The following is a 19,658-nucleotide window of genomic DNA, read 5'->3' as shown; positions in this document are numbered from 1 at the left end:
TAATCAAATCCAGAGAAGGAAAACAAAATATTATAATTTATAATAATAATAATAATATATATATATATATATTTTTATATATATATATATATATATATATATATATATATATATAGGTCTACCTGAAAACGCCGAAAGTTCTAAACGCCGACGAAGAGAATACAGACACCGGAAGATCGACAATGGAGAAGACCGACAGTTGAGAATCCCGATGCTGGGAACACCAACATGTTAAGGTAAGTGTGTGAAAGGGATGGACGTTAGGGTCAGGGTGTGGGTAAGGTAAGTGTGTGATAGTGGCGGACAATAGGGTAGGGTGCGTATCAGGTAAGTGTGCAATAGTGACGGACTTGTGGGTTAAGGGCGGATTAAGTGAGTTAGGGTTAGGGTGCGGGTAAGGTAAGTGTGCGATAGTGACAGAGTTAAGGGTTGGGGAGGGCTAAGTGAGTTAGGGTTAGGGTGTGGGTAAGGTAAGTGTGCGATAGTGACAGAGTTAAGGGTTAGGGGCAGATTAAGTGAGTTAGGGTTAGGGTGCGGGTAAGGTAAGTGTGCAATAGTGACGGACCTTAGGGTTAGGGTTTGGGTTAAGGTTAGAGCATAGATACTTGTGTATGCAAGGTTTAGTGAAGGTTTGTAAGGTTTTTGGTGTGCTTGTGTTGTGTGTGTGTTTTTCAGGAAAGGAATTTGTTTTGTTGATTGTCAGGATTGTGGTTTGTCGGGCATGTGAAGTTTCATGTTTTTGAACTTACCTTTTTTTTCGGTTTCCTCGTGTTGGTTATTTTGTTGTCGGTGTTTTGGCGTGTCGGTGTTATCAAGTAGACCCATATATATATATATATATATATATATATATATATATATATATATATATATATATATATAAAACAATTCTTTTTTATTACACATATTATTTTATTTATTTATTTTACATTTGTTTACTGGGATAGTTTGACTGGACACAGGTCCAATTGCAGCGGAGGCCCAGGAAGAATAGCTCCATACATTTTAAGTCCAGTTTACAATAAGTTCACACATCAAATGTTCAGACATAGATTATGTACAGTTCACAGTAAAGTTCAGCAGATTGAAATAATTGTTATACAGTGTCAAACAGAAATGCAATGTAAAATATATATCAGACAGTGAGAATAGAAATCATGGTCGCAAGTGATATGTTTAAATGTTATGTGATGCATGGGCATATCCATTTATTCACAAGGTGGACTTTTAGTGAGCTTTTAAACATATTGGCCGATGTAGCAGAGGTAAAGGTAGGGGGAAGGTTATTCCAGTTTCTTGCTATGCTGTGGGAGAATAGGGCTTGTCCTGCGGAGTTGATGGCTTTAGAGATAGACAGTAGTGTTTTTTCTGAAGAGCGTAGGGGACGATTTGATGTGTGCTTGGTTAGTAACTGACTAAGAGATGGGGTTTTGAGGGGATAGTTCAAAATATTGTAGGCAATTGTTAGTTGATGATAGCTGAGTAGTTGGGGTACTTCTAGCCATTGCAGTTTGCGCAGTGCATGACAGTGGTATGATTTGTAGATGGATTTAGAAGCAAATCTGGATATTTTATTGTAGCATGACTGAAGTTGTTCAAGGTCCTGTTTTCTTATGCAGGTAAGGATCAGAGCAGCATACATTAGAGTAGATAGAAGGTGTGTTTGAGCAAGTGTCACATGTGCTTAGTCAGTTAGGAATTTTTTGTGTCTATATAGTGTTTTAGTATAGTTTTACAAATTACACTTTGTTTTTAAAATGCATTAATTGTAAACTACTTAATAGAATTCATTCAGTTACGGGTATGTAAGTTTTTGTCTTCTGAACCCAGGCATGTTTTTATTTTCTGTTCCGCTTAGGGTTAAATATCAAAGAAGGCATGAAACATCAATTTGCATTTAATGATTAATTAACCCACACTATTTAAACAAACTGGTGTAACTAGTTTAGTGTTTTGACTTGATAAAGCCTGGAATATACCAGGCGAAAGCGCTTGTCTTACTGTTCTGTTTGGAATCTATTTTTTGACAGTGTACGAATAAATTGTTTCAACTACGCTGGTGGATTATTACTTCAGTCGGTGGTTTCTGACTTGACTTTACTGGTCTATATAGTGTCCCCAATTTTTTGTGGACCATTTTTATGGTTTGTGCTATATGCACATCAAACAGTAGTTTGTTGTCTATTTCCACGCCAAGGAGTTTGGTATGGTTTGTGGGTGAGATGTTGGTACAATTTTTGGCAGTGATTGTAAAAGGTTGATTGATAGATTTAAATTTATGAAGGGAGAAAATGAGTAGTTTGGTTTTGTTGGGATTAAGGATTAGTTGAATCTGGATAATCCAGTTTGCTACTGAGGTGAAGGAGTCTTGAGTACGTTTATGTATGTATTTTACATATGTAAAAGTATGTGTGATTAATTTTAAACACATTGTAATGTATCTTATTATGCTATTATTATTGTAATGTTTGTTTTTATTAATCTTTGAATTGCTTTACTATGCACTGTCTTTAGTATTCTTTTGTATGGAGCTTTTTCTCCGGGCCTCCTCTGAAAATGGGCAACCCGCCCAGTAAAGAAATGTAAAATAAATAAATAATTGTTGGTCTGTCTAAACACGTATTTTTGTGATATAGTTGTTGTTGTTGAATTTGCAGTAATGTTCAGGTCATAGTGTGAATCATCCCTATGATTTTATTACCTCCCTGCAGAAAGCTGATGTATTACAGGCGGCATGGCTGCCTGTAAAGTGTAGGTGCTTGCCTTGTGATCCCTGTTTTTAGATGTTTCATTTATTTATTCTCCAACAACTGCTTTACCGTATTTAGAGTCACGGGATGCCAGAACCTGTTCCAGCAAAAATGGGTAGCAGGCAGAGAAAACGGCATGTGCCTAATATGAAAACTGACACAACTATTTAATTTAGATATGAAAACAGTAGCTGGTTAATATATCTTTACTTGAGCTTCATTCCACATGTGCAGTGCCTGAATCTTATATCATAAAAGCTACTTGCTAGGTGTCCAGTTTCTGTTTAATCATGATAAACTGCCCACTGGAAGATGAGTGTTTGTGCCACAGGGGCGTGCATAAATGCGGATGCACTTTAGTGTATTAAACTACATGTACTTAGCTTTACTTCTGTTTCCCATTAAGGGAATTTTTGTTAACTTTAAGAAAGATCATTACAAAGCACAAGTTTATGAGATTGCATTTTCTTTTTAGTTATTTACCCCCAGTTATTGCTTCTTTTAGCAGATAAATGATTAACAGATACTTCACTCCTCACAGAACAAGCCTCTATCTCTAGCATCTTCTTATGTGCACAAGACGAGGTATGTCCCTAATGTCTACCAAGATGAGGTACATCTCTAATGTCTGCCAAGACAAGGTACGTCCCTAATGTCTGCCAAGACAAGGTACATCCCTAATGTCTGCCAAGACAAGGTACGTCCCTAATGTCTGCCAAGAATGAAAGTAGCAACCCTTCACTGTCGAGTTTAGGATCTCTCCTTCTTAGCAGCATGGATCCCAGCATGCTGGAGTGGAAGTTTCATTGTTTATAACCTCATGTCAGTTTTGCACTGAGTCTATCTAGATGATAATGCCAAGCATGCCTCTAGTGATTGTCTTATTATCTCATACGGTGTATACCAGTGCCACAAGATGCTGGTTACCTGCTTTTGGCAAAACAAACCTTGACTGAGTACTGCTTCGTGCACCTCTCTGACATCACTTTTGTGGAACGTCCTTTATATCTGTTATCCATAGATCCAATATGACATCGGTGAAGGTGAGGCTCCATCTTGGCTTCCAGAAAACTCTTGATTATAAATACACTTGTCTTTTGGTGCATGTCTGCAGATGTGCATGTGAGGCCGTGCAGAGTAAACGCTGCAGATGTGCATGTGAGGCCGTGCAGAGTAAACGCTTCCTCAATGTCTGTGGTTTGCTTGTGTATTACTTGCTGCACTCACTTGTCTTTATGGGGTGGGAGGGGCACTCTATACCTCCCTCACGAGTGATTAATATACTCTGTTTGTAAATATGACCAGGGTGGGAGGGGCACTCCATAAATCCCTCATGAGTGATTAATGTCCTGTGTTTGTAAATATGACCAGGGTGGGAGGGGCACTCCATAAATCCCTCACGAGTGATTAATGTCCTCTGTTTGTAAATATGACCAAAGTGGGAGGGGCACTCTATACCTCCCTCACGAGTGATTAATATCCTCTGTTTGTAAATATGATCAGGGTGGGAGGGGCACTCCATAAATCCCTCACGAGTGATTAATGTCCTCTGTTTGTAAATATGACCAAAGTGGGAGGGGCACTCTATACCTCCCTCATGAGTGATTAATGTCCTCTGTTTGTAAATATGACCAAAGTGGGAGGGGCACTCCATAAATCCCTCATGAGTGATTAATATCCTCTGTTTGTAAATATGACCAGGGTGGGAGGGGCACTCCATAAATCCCTCATGAGTGATTAATGTCCTCTGTTTGTAAATATGACCAAAGTGGGAGGGGCACTCCATAAATCCCTCATGAGTGATTAATTTTCTCTGTTTATACATTTGACCAGGGTGGGAGGGGCACTGCCCTCTGTCTGTGTGGATCCATGTCTTGATACTGTTCTGTGTCTCTGTTATCAATTCTGCCACAGGAATCGGTACATGGTTGTGTGCAACACTTTTCACTAGCGCTCTTCACTGGTGGTTCTTACTTCCACTGGTGCTGTCTGCAGCACCTTTCGCTAGTGTTTCTTACTTCCACTGGAGATATGTACAACACTTTTCACTATGTTTGTTCCTTCCACTGGTACTGTGCGAAGCACATTTCACTAATGTTCTTCTTTCCACTGGTGCTGTGTGCAGCACGCTTCACTGGTGTTTCTTCTTTCCACTAGTGCTAAATGCAGCACTCTTCACTGGTATTTCTTACTTTACTGGTGCTGTGTGCAACACTCTTTGCTAGCATTTCTTACTTTTACTAGTGCAGTTTGCAGCATGCCTCACTAGTGTTTTTTCCTAATACTGGTGCTGTGTGCAGCACTCTTTGCTAGTATTTCTTACTTCCACTGGTGCTGTATGCAGCACTCTTCACTAGTGTTCTTCCTTCCAATGGTGTTGTGTGCAGCACACTTCACTGGTGTTTCGTCCTTCCACTGGTGCTGTGTGCAACACTTTTCACTAATGTTTCTTCCCTTCTCTGGTGCTATGTGCAGCACTCTTCACTAGTGTTCTTCCTTCCAATGGTGTTGTGTGCAGCACACTTCACTGGTGTTTCGTCCTTCCACTGGTGCTGTGTGCAACACTTTTCACTAATGTTTCTTCCCTTTTCTGGTGCTATGTACAGCACTCTTTATTAGTATATTTCCTTATAGGCTCATAGGTGTGTACTAGGCTAATGGCCCTGGAGCCTTTACAAGCCTAGCCCATAGGATTACCCTGACATCGTGCCACCCAACCTTAGTTCCCAGTGCCTCTGTCAAGTAGAACCACTGGAGTCATTCCCGGGATGAATTTTCTATTTCCCATTCCCTCATCAAGATTTCTCTTGAAGAGGCCCAGTGAGGTGTTCTGCTTGACATGTATGGGAAGTCTATTCCATAGCATGGTCAGTCACTGGGTTATGAAACTGTCCCTCCAGCATGTTCTTTTGATTGTGGTAATGAGGTTGAGGTTTCTGGAGCATGTGGTGCAGAGGGATTGGGATTTCTTTAGATGTAGCATGTCTAACAGAGCTGGATCAGACATGGCTTTGTAAGTCAAGGAGAGATCGCCTCTAAGTAGGTGATATGAGACAGAGAATAGTTGGAGTTTTTTTAATCTGTCCATATAGAACAAGTGTTTAAGGCCTATGATCCTCTTAGTGAGGTACTTTTGCAGCCTCTCCAGTTGTTGCAGGTGTCTAATGAGGTACATGCCAAATGTGGCATTGTACTCGATGATTGGCCTAATGAGGAAAGAGTAGAGGGAAACAATGACCTCTTTCTTCCTGGATGTAAAACCTTTAGCAATGAGATGTGCCACATAGAAAGACTTTCTGACACATTTGGAATGTGGTGGTCAAAAGCGAGGTTGCTGTTAACCTGTGTCCTCAGATGTCTTATAACACCTTCTGTGTTCAGTGGACTACCATCAATTTGGTACTTCACGGGAGCTGGATTTTTTCCAAAGGGGATGATGACACATTTTTTGACATTGAGCTTAAGGCCATAGTTCTGACACCAGTCATTGGTCTCAGTGAGGCCTTTCTGTAGGATATCAATATCACTTGGGAAGTTAATAATAGCTCCCAACTTGCAATTGTCTGTGAACTTTGTCAGCCAGAGTCCCTTCATGTTGGCCTGGACTTTAGAGAAGTAGATACCAAACAGGAGAGGACCCAGGACCAAACCCTGTGGGACTCCACTTGTGACTGGTCGGCAGTCTGACTTGGAGTCAGCTACTTTCACAGTGTGGGTTCTATCAGTGAGCCAGTTTGCAACCCACCTAGTGATATAGGGGTTGCTGCCTAGCTTAGTGAGTTTTTCTATGATTCCTGAGTGGGGAATGGTATCAAAGGCCTTGGCCAGATCAAGGTAGGCTGTATGAACCAACTTGCCTTCATCCACAGCTCTGGTGACTGACTCAAAGAAGTTGACCAGGTGGAGCATGCATGATCTACCCTTCACAAAACCAAACTGTGTGGGATCCAGAGTATTGAGAGTCCCTATATCCTTGTTTATTAGGTCCATGATGATGTGTTCCATAGCTTTGCATATCAGACTTAGGCTAATGGGGCAATAGTTCCTAGGGTCTGTAGTTGCTCCTCCTTTGTGGAGCGGGATGACTGTAGCAGTGCACTATTCGGTAGGGACAAAGCCTGAAGTGAGACTGTGATTGAACAGGGCACACATTTAAGGTACCAGTTCACTCTGTAGTTCATGTAGAACACAGCCAGGGATATTGTTGCTGTTTGCAGTATCCCTGCCACTAGTGCTGCATGTAGCACTCCTCACTAGTGTTTTTCCTTCCACTGGTGCTGTGTGCAAAGCACTTCGCTGGTGTTTCTTCCTTCTGCTGGCTCTGCATGTGACACTCTTCACTAGTGTTTCTTAGTGTTTCTTCCTTCTGCTGGCTCTGCATGTGACACTCTTCACTAGTGTTTCTTAGTGTTTCTTCCTTCTGCTGGCTCTGCGTGTGACACTCTTCACTAGTGTTTCTTAGTGTTTCTTCCTTCTGCTGGCTCTGCATGTGACACTCTTCACTAGTGTTTCTTAGTGTTTCTTCCTTCTGCTGGCTCTGCATGTGACACTCTTCACTAGTGTTTCTTAGTGTTTCTTCCTTCTGCTGGCTCTGCATGTGACACTCTTCACTAGTGTTTCTTAGTGTTTCTTCCTTCTGCTGGCTCTGCGTGTGACACTCTTCACTAGTGTTTCTTAGTGTTTGTTCCTTCTGCTGGCTCTGCGTGTGACACACTCCACTAGTGTTTCTTAGTGTTTGTTCCTTCTGCTGGCTCTGCGTGTGACACTCTTCACTAGTGTTTCTTAGTGTTTCTTCCTTCTGCTGGCTCTGCGCGTGACACTCTTCACTAGTGTTTCTTAGTGTTTCTTCCTTCTGCTGGCTCTGCGTGTGACACTCTTCACTAGTGTTTCTTAGTGTTTCTTCCTTCTGCTGGCTCTGCGTGTGACACTCTTCACTAGTGTTTCTTAGTGTTTCTTCCTTCTACTGGCTCTGCATGTGACACTCTTCACTAGTGTTTCTTAGTGTTTCTTCCTTCTGCTGGCTCTGCGTGTGACACTCTTCACTAGTGTTTCTTAGTGTTTGTTCCTTCTGCTGGCTCTGCGTGTGACATTCTTCACTAGTGTTTCTTAGTGTTTGTTCCTTCTGCTGGCTCTGCGTGTGACACTCTTCACTAGTGTTTCTTAGTGTTTGTTCCTTCTGCTGGCTCTGCATGTGACACTCTTCACTAGTGTTTCTTAGTGTTTCTTCCTCCTGCTGGCTCTGCATGTGTCACTCTTCACTAGTGTTTCTTAGTGTTTCTTCCTTCTTCTGTGTTGTAGGATATGTTTAATCTAGCTCTCCTGTTCCCAGTGCAGGAAAAACTTTTTTTCAGCTGTTCAAGAGACTTTTTGTTCTGTTGATTGTGATGATATGTTGGGGAAGCCATCAGTATTGTCTTGGCATACTTTCCAGTGTACTTGGAATATTGGTTGCCGACTTTTCATCATAAAAGTGTATTTTTGTTCACCAGGGAGACCTTCGTTTCTAAAGTGAAGTCAAAATGTCTTTGGCATTAAAGAGAAGAAAAATTTGTGTGGTCAGCAAGCAGCTCTAAATTCATTCACCAGCATATCAAAAGCAGGTTTGCACAGAAGTCATTCATAAAAGAAAACTAGCGAGAGTTCCAGGGTGCAGGGTGAACAGAAAGTGGACTCCTGACGAGTGTCCCTGAATGAGCAGCACTGAGGAACGCTACTTGTGGAATAAAGAGTTTGAGGTTAAGAGCACTCCGCTGAAGGGCACGGAAGAGCCTGAACCAGTGACATTTATTGCTGTGGAGCCTATGGTATTGTATTTGACCAGAACCTAGTGGATGTGGAATGTGCCTGCAGGATTAGACTGAAAACAAAGTTTAATTTGCCCAGCCATTTCAGAATCAACCTTCTTAATTGTTTGGACTGACAGAAGTTTCTAAACAAAACTGGAGAACCTAAAAACACATGTAAAACTGCAGAGCTCTTGAGATTTGCCATGCATTGCACATGTTATTGCTAAATAAGAACAGAGACTTCTTGCCAACATTTTTATATTTTAAGAATTATTAGAAAATTCGTGAGACCTGCATTATCAACCTATCAGAGAATGAATATTCTCCAACAGGATGTTAATGTACAGATAAATCCTGGGGGGGAAACAAGTCCAAAGTTTCATGGCAGCATAATAAACTGCCGTGAAGCTCAGACAGAAAAAAATAAATGGCTGCCTTTTTTCTGCTCGCCAAACGTGGCTTTGTTGTTTAGCAAGCATTTAAAAAGTAGTTGGTATGTGCATGATTCTGTGATTCTGAATGTGTGTATGTGTGTGTTTGTGTGTGTGTGTGTGTGTGTGTGTGTGTGTGTGTGTGCGCGCGTGTGTACAGTGTGTGCAGTGTGTGTGTGTGTGGGTGTATGTGCACGTGTGTGTGTGTGTGTGTGTGTGTGTGTGTGTGTGTGTGTGTGTGTGTGTGTGTGTGTGTGTGTGTGTGTGTGTGTACATGTGCGTGTGTGCATATGTGTGCGTGTGTGTGCATGTGCTTATGTGCGTTTGTGTGTGTCTGTGTGTGTGTGTGTGTGTGTGTGTGTGTGTGTGTGTGTGTGTGTGTGTGTGTGTGTGTGTGTGTGTGTGTGTGTGTGTGTGTGTGTGTGTGTGTGTGTGTGTCTGTATATCTGTGTGTGTATGTGTGAACATGAGAAAAAGAGAGGAAGTTATAGAGACAGATACCACATACCTCTTAACGTCTTTCATCCACAGACGTCAGTCCATCAACATGCTTTGTCTGAATAATAAGCATAAAACTCTAATATCTGGCATTATTGACTGACTGTTATCCTCAGGGATTTACTAGCAAATCAAATGTTCTGTGAGGGACTGAGCAAAACTCTGCAACAAAATCAGGGACGTACTGGAAAACCAGAGACAGTTAAGAGGCAATGGGGTTGTTTTGCACTGTGTGATTTATTTTCATTCATTTTGACACATCTGAAGTGCATTTAGTCAACAAAGTGGCGGTATTTGTTGGGCATGTGTGTGTGTGTGTGTGTGTGTGTGTGTGTGTGTGTGTGTGTGTGTGTGTGTGTGTGTGTGTGTGTGTGTGTGTGTGGTGCATGTGTGTACTTTATTGACATACCTTGTATTTCGGAAGTTGTCCTCCAGCAAACATTATATGTGCTACAGCCTGTATGAAACATTAGGTGAAGGAACTGTGTTTCATCAAAAATGTAAAATAAAAAGTATATAGTAACAAAAACAAATATAAAACAATTTAACAGATAGTCCATTCTCTAAGCATAATCATGCCCTCCATAGTGGGCATTATCAGAGAAATAATGCCCTTTCAGGGATTGGGTCTGACTATACCCTGGGTGGGTGTTCATTCCCTGGTAATGCCCATCCTTTCAGATATTATTGCTTGTTAACTATTTGGCTTCATTTTCTTGCTGCCTTTCTTAATTGTTCAGAAGGGTTACAGACTTTGTCCTTTGGAGTCCTGGGACCCCTCTTGTTCGGTATATACTTCTCTGAGGTACAGGCTAACACGGGAGGACTATGGCTGACCAAGTTCGCAGATAACTGCAAACTGGGAGCCATAATCGATTCTCCGACTGACACAAGCATCCTCCAAAAGGGTCTCACAGAGATGGATACCTGGTGCCAGAGCCATGGACTCAAGCTAAATGCCAAAAAGTGCATAGTCATTCCCTTTGGAAAAAACAAAGTGCCCACAAATTACCACATAGGTGGTAATCCATTAAGTATGGAAGAAGTAATTAGGGATTTGGGGACCCAAGTAGATAGTAATCTCTCTTCTGACAATCATGTTGCCAAAGTGGTTAGAAAGACCTTCTATATAGCCCACCTTATCACGAAAGGGTTCACATCTAGATCAAGAGAAGTCATTGTGCCCTCTCTACTCATCACTCATCAGGCCCATAATTGAATACAATGCCCCATTTGGGATGTACCTTACCTGACACCTGCAGCAACTGAAGAGACCCCAAAAGCACCTCACCAAGAGGATCACGTGCCTCAAACGGATGCCCTATGCAGTTCGGCTAAAGAAACTCCAGCTCTACTCAGTTGCTTACCACCTACTCAGAGGCGATCTGTGCCTGACGTATAAAGCCATGTCCAACCCAGAATTAATGAACATGCTCCACCTCAGGAAATCCAAACCCTTAGAGCTACACACTCCAGGGACTTAAACCTCAACACAGAAATAAATAGGACATGCTGGAGGGACAGATTCATATCCCAGAGGCTCCCCTCACTCTGGAACAAAATCCTAATCCATGTTAGGCAGAGCCCCTCACTGACCCTCTTCAAGAGAAATCTTGACGAGTGGATGGGAGATCATAAGTTTACCCCTGGGATCTCTTCTATGCCCCTGCTAGACAGAGGCACAGTAAACTAACCTTAAAAGGGCTATCTTCTGTGACCTACTATACAGAGGCACAATTAACTAATCTAAAAGGGAGGCGAAAGCCAAACATACTCTGGCTAGGCTTATAAATGCCCTAGGGCAGATAGCCTAGTATCAACCTATGAATCTATGAACCTATGAATAGTCTGTGGAGACAAAAGTATATTTGGACTTTATGACTACAAAAAATAGGCTTTGCGGAGAGACCACCAAATTATGTGGGTGAACTGACTAATAGGGTGTAGAACAAAGACTGGACCATCTTAGCATGGACATGACACCTTAGTGAGTACACATGTAAGACATTTTTTATTAGTTATCTGGGTTTTATATATAATAGAACTACATTTTGTCTTGTAGATTTGTTAGGCAGCCATAATTTGGCTGCTGTGTTACTCAGTTTGGCATTCACCGGTACCTACTCCCTTCCATAATTGTGCTTATTGCTTTAAAAATGAATCCATATATGATAAGATAGATAGCAAAATGGCTGAAAGACAGAACCTATGAACTGCAAGTTGCAGGTGTCTCATGAGAAAGTGTAACAGTGACCAGAGGTGTTCCCCAGAGTGCAGTGCTGGGACCTCTCCATTTTGGTATGTAATTCTCAGATCTGCAGGCAGAAAGACAAGACGTTCCCAGACAATTGCAAACTAAGAGCTGTTGTTAAGCATATCTGTGATACCTAAACCCTCCGGAATGACTCGAGCAAAGTCTTGATGTGTTACAAACTGGCTCAAACTAAATCTTAAAAAATGCAGTGGCCTCACTTTTGGAAGACAAATCCTCCCCACATAATGCTGTCTAGATGACACACTTCTACAAAGTGAAAATGTAGTTAGAGCCATAGGTACTTGGGCTGATGGCTTCTGCTCTTTAGAGCATCATGTGATAATGATTATTAGGAAATTATTTTATTTATTTATTATTTATTATTTATTTATTTTACATTTGTTAACCGGGATGGTCCGACTGGATACATGTCCTTTTTCAGCGGAGGCCCGGGGAGAAAAGCTCCAACAGAGTTACATTGATAATTAGGTACAGTAAATGAGCTGAAAGAACTTAACAAAAACATAGGCTATTTACATACAAGTACAAGACTGCCATTACTATGTCTGAGATTACTACAAATGTAACATTAATAACATATTAGCAAATACAGTAGGCAGTATAATGACATAGAGTTAGACAGGATACATATTTCTTTATCACAGTATACAAAGTACTTATCATCTTAGCTAGTTGTTTATGTTTTAGTTAATGGCACAGAGCTAGTCTGGGTTTGAGCAAGGACATAGCCAGTGTGACTTGAAGTGGAGTTTTAGACTATTTTTGAATTGACTTAGAGAAGTTGCAAGCGTGATGTTATTTGGGAGAGAGTTCCATATTTTACCAGTGGTGTTGGCAAATAGCGCGTCACCACCTAGGTTGAGAGATTTAGTTGTTTGGACAAGGAGTCTGTTTGCTGAGCGAAGGCAGCTTAGATTGGAGTAGGAGTCATTAAGTTTTTAGTGCTGGGGTATTCTCAGGTTGTTTAAGGATTTTGAAGGCCTCTATGAGTTGGGACTGGTGAAGAAGGTGTGGGAATTCTATCCATCCAAGCTTTTTCAGGTTAGTACAGTGGTGTGTTCTGTAGGGTAGGCCTGTAACGAACCTGGCAATGTGATTATAGCAGGATGAGAGCTTGGCCAGATCAGATTTGTTAAGGTGAGTGAGGACAGGAGAGGCATATAGTAGGGTAGAGAGAAGGTGTGAACGGGCTGTGGCTGCCCTGGCATTTGGGTAAGGAAGGCTTTAATTCTATATAGCGTCCCAAGTTTCTTGTTGACTGACTTAATGGCTTGGTTGATATGTATATCAAATCTGAGTTTATTGTCAATGTTTACTCCTAATAGCTTTGTATAGGTGTCTGGGGAAATGATGGTCCCATTATTGGATTTTATAGTGAAGTTTTCAGTCAGAGATCTATTGGTTGGGTAGAAGAGAAGTAACTTGGTTTTGTTTGGATTTAAGATCAGGAGATGGTTGGCAAGCCAGTTTTCGACTTTGGTGAAGCTATGTTGGGTGGTAGTTAGTAGATTTGCAAGAGAGGCATTGGAACATATTATAGTCGAGTCATCTGCATATTGAATGCAGGTGGCTTCAGGGATGACTGTTTGGATGTCGTTTATGAAGACTGAAAAGAGGAGAGGTCCTAATATGGAACCTTGAGGAACTCCTATGATATTTGGTAGTAGGCAGGAGAGCTTGTTTTGCCACATTACTGCTTGTTGTCTCCCAGTGAGGTAAGCTTGAAACCAGTCAAGGGCTGGAGTATCTAGATACAGGGTTTTAAAGTATATAGAAGTAACTGATGGTTTACCATATCGAAGGCTTTGATAGGTCCAGGAAGAGAGCGGAGGATATTTTTTATTATTCGGTTAAGATTAATGTTTTCAGTAAAAGAGAGGAGGGCAGTGGTTGTACTATGATGGGGTCTGAATCCATGTTGAGAGTCTGTGAGTAGTTTATTTTGGGTTAGATAGAGCATTAGTTGGTTGTGCATGCACTTTTCCATAATTTTGGCAAGTGGTGATAGTATGGCTATAGGTCTATAGTTGGATAGTTCTGTGGATGAACCTCCTTTGTGGAGTGGAATAACATAGGATATTTTCCAAATTGAGGGATTGAGGCCTCGGTTATGGTTCTGTTAATTAGGATTGAGATAGGGTAGGCTACGACATCTGCAGCAATTTGCAGGTATTCAGCCGGCAGAAGATCGGCTGAAAGGGTGGTTGGCTTCAGTTTTTCAAAAGGGATCTGATAAAGGATGTGGACACTGGCTGGAAGTTAAAAGAGAGTGGTGAGTCGGGTATAGTGTTTATAGAAGTGTGGGGAGGAGAAAGTTGGTTAGCTAATGACTGGATGGTTTCTGTGAAGAAAGTATTGAATGAATTGGCTATATCTTCTTGGCTCTTGTCAGATAATGTTCCTGGGGTCGGAGTAGTGGATTTGCCTGGTTGGAGAAGTTTATTTATGCCTGCCCAGTACTTTTGAGGGTTATTCTGATGTTTATGTTGCAGATTGTAGAAGTATTTTTCTTATCTAGTATGATGGCTTTTTTAGTCTCATTTCTAAGTTGTTGGAATTTGATACAATCTAGGGGTAGTTTGGTAGTGCGCCATTTATCCCACGCTTTGTCTCTAGTTGTTATTTTGGTTTTGGTGTCTGTTGTTAGCCAGGGTGCTAGTTGAGTTTTAATTCTTATTGAGCGTTTAGGGGCATGCGAGTCAAGTATAGTAAGGAATGAATTGTTAAATGATGACACTGCCTCATCAAGGGGAAGGAGCTTTAGTTTTGTCCAGTTACATGATTTGAGTTCAAGTAGAAATTTAGTTGGGTCAAAGTTTATCTTGGATCTGATAGTCCTATAAATAGGTAAGCTTGTACAATTAATTTTGTCTTTCATGATGTATGTGAGCAGGTGATCACTAAGATCATTAGGGAGAGTTCCAGACATATAGTTCTGGGGATGACTGTTGGTGAGTATCCAGTCTAGTACACTCTCTTTTTGGTTATTGTTACCTGTACGTGTGGTAGATGATATTATCTGAGAGAATCCATGTAGGTTAACAGGGATGGGGTTGGACTGTGCTGTGCATTGGTTCCAGTCAATATTAACATCGCCCAGGACAATGGTTTCTTGAGGGTAGTTGTTGGCTATCCAATGTAGAATGACCTCTAGTGTTTCTACATTGTTCCCAGGGGGAATATAGGTGACAATTAGGTTAATGCCCTTATGATTATTTAGTAGAATTTTTAGAGCTAGTATTTCAGCGTTAAAGACCTGGGGTGGTTGTATAGGGTTAGTTATGATGTTAAGTGTGCTATTATATAAGACGGCTATTCCACCTCCTCTTTTCTTTACTCTATTTGCCCTAAGTATATTGTAACCAGAAGGCAGTTTATTTAACCCTGCTAACTGCCAATGGAAAATCAACACAGTCTAGAGTTAATCTCTCCCTTATACTTAGCATTGATCCAACCAGTTATTGAGTACCATGCCTCCTTTGGAGTGTATCTTACTAAACATAACAAATAATTAAAAAAAATTCTAACAAAAATTATTACAGACCTAAAGTCCCTGAGCTACTAAGATAAGCTGGAAACTCTATCCCTTTATTCAGTGTCTTTTAGACTTTTGAGGGGATATGTCCACTTACTGTACCATTAGAAACCCAGTTGTCCTGGAACTCATGTTTCAATGCAATATCAATATCTCTATCAGTACTAGAACAAGGGGTCTAAATCATCATCTACTGATAAAACATAGTGGAGGGACAGGTTTAGAACCCAACACTCCCAAATGTCTAGAGTCATTATCTTCCTTTAAACATAAACAGGATGACAGGATGGGTATCTACGAATTTACTCCAGAATTAACAACTGTGGCCCTCCTGGAGAATAGAGGTGTGGCCTGAGGGAGGGCACTAGTAACGAGAGAATGGTCATGAAACTCAATGGCCTTGGAATAGCTATGAATGTACACATTTCATTTTATACTGTTTTAGGCTTATTGACTGTTATCTACAACCGTATTTTATCACAATATTCAATATGGGTTTATAATATAGTAACTATTTACTCCTGGCTTTTCACCCTTTTGCCTTACAAAATTGCCTGTAGCTACATGTCAGCTATGTAGATGCCTACATGTACTGCATAAACTTAGAGGTGGACATCCCAGCCAGCCTTCATGTGGCATCTCTGGACACATTCCAGTGTTGGAGCAAAGGATCCAAAGCTATTTCCTTGTGGGCAATGTTAAGAGCTCTGGTCTCTCTGCTGTACCCCAGGACCAAATTATCATTAATGACAAGTGGTGGGGATCCAATCTCTTATGACCTCTATGAGGGAATTATATTCTAAAGCAAGGTTTACACCCCACAAGATGTATTATTTCTGACATGTTGCAAGATGTTAACTTTGCGTTCATAATTTGCCCTGACTGGATGATAACTTTGGCCCATGTCTAACAGCTGCTATTCTGCCAGGAGTCTTGGTTGTACACTACACTCAGAGAGGGTAGCACTTTTGCAGTCTGTGACAGTAACAAACTCATGTTATCCAAGGTGGATATTAGAGAGGCCAACTCCTTTGAACATCCTAGCTGCAGGTGCAAACTGTAGTTTTCTCTTCATCTACCAGATATTGTGAAAACATTCCTATAAGATCTCACTGATTTACTTTAAACTCAGCCTTGGGTTGCTGGCACTTAGTTGAGTTGGATCACTTTAACATCTGGGTGATGATGAAACACTGTCTCTAGTGAATGAATTTAACTGTATTATGAAAGTTTTGGGATTTGCTCAGGTTGTTAACTTTGCAATGTATAAATTTGGACACACCATGGACTTGGGCTTTCTAATAGATGTGGTCTTCACTGACCAGTTGGTGGAAGCAGTGTCATGGTCAGATGAGTTCCAGGTCCAATCTGGCCTTGTTGTGCCACACTACTGTTTGCCTGATCTTGAAGTACACATAATACTAATTATATTAATGCAAGCATTTTTTTCGAATATGCTCCTTCAGTTCCTTTCAGAGAATAGAGCTGACTCAATGGATGCCATAGTCAAAGGCTATATATATAACAAATCTCTCTCTCTCCCTGACTTTGGACTCATTGGACCCAGGTCATGTCTGCCCAGTCTTTACTAAGAGACACAAACCTTAGTTCAATTATAATGCCTGTTTTATGTTGGGAGCAGGTTGGAACATTGTTGGCATTGGACAGGGCTATGGCATGATAGGCTTGAGTATAAACATTATGCTAAATTTCATGCGCAGACTTCCTGCAAAAAAAGGCCACACGTCTGTGTAATTTCTGTCTTGGGAGCTCTCCTCTGTGGCCAGTTGACCAGCTGCACTTCTCTGAATTGTGGAGAAGTTCTGCACTCTATCTAATGACCAGAAGAGCTTTATTTGTCTGAGAATATGAGTCTGATGCTTGAATTTTTGCTGACAAGATTGTCTGTTCCTTTGGCTGTCCTGGAGGTGAAGGATTGCTGCCTCTACCTTTCCCTTTAACTAAAACCTCGCTGGTCTTTAATGCTTGATATTTTGAGTACTTCACTACTAATTAATCTAGTATATGACTGTCAACATGTGGGCTGGATCCTTGCCCATCTGGGCCGGTGGTGGCTTGTTTTGATGTACTACTCTCAGTAATTTACCAGACTTTGGTTACATCATTGAGGGAGATTATCCCCACTCTCAATAAACCATTCTCGACTCATAATACATAAAGGTTCTCTGACAGGGCATCATTTGGAAGTACTAGTCACATGATAATGTCCCAGGCATGCTGAATGACAAATATGAGTGGGTGTACATTCAGCAATGGTGAGGGAGGCTTAGCTGAAGGGGCTTCTGTACACACTGCTCACTCCAGTACTAGATGACATCTCTCTGGCTTCTGGTCTTCACAACGAACTGATGTTGGGTGTATCTCCAGTGCACTCCCACAGGGTATCTTTTAATGTTCACTAATTGATTGTGAGTGGCTATGCCAGAGCTTTGCATTTGGAATTTTGAGTATCTATAATATTGTTGTGACATTTGAAAGTGCTGAGAATACCAACCGTCTCAGCACTGATATTATAACAAGATTGCTTTTCTTTTTCTGCTTTTATCTTAACAAGGCTATTCTACAAGATCTTACTTATACAGTGAAAGATTTTCCTTGGCTTTCTATATCATTTATCAAAATATCTGTGAGTTATTAATATATATAGGTGTCCATATGTCTCTGTGATCATATGATCATAGCTTCTCACTGGTAATCCTTTGTTTCATGTGCTTTTTGCCACATGCCTGCTGACCATCAAACCTTCTAACCTGAGATGATGACTTATAACTTATAACCCTCTTCAACTCCCTCTGACTGGCATGATGGCCATAGAGGCTCCCTTGTCCAGACTAAGTGTGTCATAACTGCACCATATTGATGGGCCAGGAGGTATCAGGGAAGGGAATAGCCTATGAATGTCCATCATCCTGGCAGTCATGACAGCCATGTTCTTCTCTCCAATCCTCACTTAAAACTTGATTAACTCATTCATTTGATCCCTCCCACAGCTTCAACCCAGTACAAGTGTTGTCCTATTGGCCTGAAGATATAGCCTCACCTTCCCATGAGCATGGTCTTTGGCATTTAATGATGCCGCCTAACTGATCCTCATCCATGTAGATACATGGCTAGACCACAGCTGTCAGAAAGCCAGTCTGTCTTCTTCCCATTTGATGAAGGCAGGATTTTTTTTTCTATTTCTAAATCTGCCCCTTGATCGGTGACATTGGCACTGAGCAGCATGAATGACCACTAAACCTCCAACTTGCATCATGTTCGTGATGCTCCCATTCGGACACTAATGAAGGCTACAGAAATGGTTTGGTAACACCAAGCCCACAGTCTTGGTCTTGTTTCTTTTCGGTCACTGTAGGCACTGCTTACTTGGTGGAGATTACAAAGGATGGGTGAGCCAACATACCCACTCATTCCCATCCTCCCCCCGATGGGTGAGCCAACATACCCACTCATTCCCATCCTACCCCTGATGGGTGAACCAACATACCCACTCATTCCCATCCTCCCCCGATGGGTGAACCAACATACCCACTCATTCCCATCCTCCCCCGATGGGTGAACCAACATACCCACTCATTCCCATCCTCCCCCGATGGGTGAACCAACATACCCACTCATTCCCATCCTCCCCACAATGGGTGAACCAACATACCCACTCATTCCCATCCTTCCCCCGATGGGTGAACCAACATACCCACTCATTCCCATCCTCCCCCCGATGGGTGAGCCAACATATCCAGTTATTTCCATCTTCCCCCCGATAGGTGAGCCAACATACCCACTCATTCCCATCCTCCCCCTGATGGGTGAACCAACATACTCACTCATTTTCATCCTCCCCCTGATGGGTGAGCCAACATACCCACTCATTCCCATCCTCCCCCCAATCGGTGAACCAACATACCCACTTATTCCCATCATCCCTTGTTGGTTGCTTAGGTTTGTAGGAACAAATGCTCACTAATGCTAACCAGGTCATTTGTGCCACAGCCAGGCCTTTAATCCCTTTGCAGGAAGCCAGGTTCACTGATAATCATTGTACAAACTAACAGGCAGCTGTGTCCTGCAGTGGGGATATTTTTATGCTGTTCCAGTCATAACTGATCTGAATATACAGTATTGCTGCAAAGCTTAAACCACAGAATCCTAGTCACTAAGGATCAAAAAGAGTTCACAGTGAAAAAAAAAGAACCGAAAAGAAAAGAATACAAAGTTACCTTCCATACTCCAAGAAGACATGGTTTACGAAGTCTGAGTTCACCATATTACAGAGTCAGCGGTAGATTGTTAGTGGGGTGCAGATTCCAATTCAGGATCTTATTTTGATCCCTAATGACTGGGATGCTGTCCTTCAGGGCTGAA

General features: G+C 41.6%; 1 protein-coding gene across 2 annotated transcripts in view; it reads left to right on the top strand.

Annotated features, from left to right (window-relative positions):
• The window catches only part of PTPN6 (protein tyrosine phosphatase non-receptor type 6), a 1,172,112-nt gene that overhangs the window by 1,015,865 nt on the left and 136,589 nt on the right, over positions 1-19,658 (top strand). The window lies entirely within an intron of this gene.

This window comes from Protopterus annectens, chromosome 8.part0 (genome assembly GCF_019279795.1).
Source record: "Protopterus annectens isolate FY-2018-M chromosome 8.part0, PAN1.0, whole genome shotgun sequence".
NCBI lineage: Eukaryota > Metazoa > Chordata > Ceratodontiformes > Protopteridae > Protopterus > Protopterus annectens.
Note: the sequence above shows the minus strand (reverse complement) of the source record. Positions and strands in the feature narration are given on the sequence as shown.